The following is a 376-nucleotide window of genomic DNA, read 5'->3' as shown; positions in this document are numbered from 1 at the left end:
CGCCTGCCGCTAAGGCACCTCTTTCTCAGGCAGCAGCTTGCCCGGGGAAATCAACGGGGGCTGAAGGGCTGTGGCTGGACCAGGCGCCAGAGCTCTGCAACCCCGCTGCAGCAGAGCCCGGTGCTGGAGCAGGGCTGGGATGATGGATGAGCCTGAGGGATGAAGCCAGGACCCTTTGGGGCACAGGGAAGCCATGGGCTTTGCAGGGAGCACAACAGGCCTGACGCCTTTCAGCAAAGAGCGTGATTGAGCGACAAGAACATGGAAGGAAAAACAAAGTTTGTTCACGAAGCTGGAGGAGGGCTGCATCCCACCCACGGAGCAGCAGCTGAGAGGTACAGGAGGCACAGGACGGAGGCTGGCACTGGTGAGGGAG

The 376-nt window shown here is 61.4% G+C and overlaps 1 protein-coding gene across 1 annotated transcript in view; it reads right to left on the bottom strand.

Moving 5' to 3' along the window:
- LOC104501344 (hepatocyte nuclear factor 1-beta-like) overlaps positions 1–376 on the bottom strand; it is a gene marked incomplete at its 5' end in the record, with an annotated part of 4,648 nt that overhangs the window by 3,317 nt on the left and 955 nt on the right. The gene's annotated exons all lie outside the window — the stretch shown is intronic.

This window comes from Buceros rhinoceros, unplaced genomic scaffold (assembly GCF_000710305.1).
Source record: "Buceros rhinoceros silvestris isolate BGI_N320 unplaced genomic scaffold, ASM71030v1 scaffold30061, whole genome shotgun sequence".
NCBI lineage: Eukaryota > Metazoa > Chordata > Aves > Bucerotiformes > Bucerotidae > Buceros > Buceros rhinoceros.
Note: the sequence above shows the minus strand (reverse complement) of the source record. Positions and strands in the feature narration are given on the sequence as shown.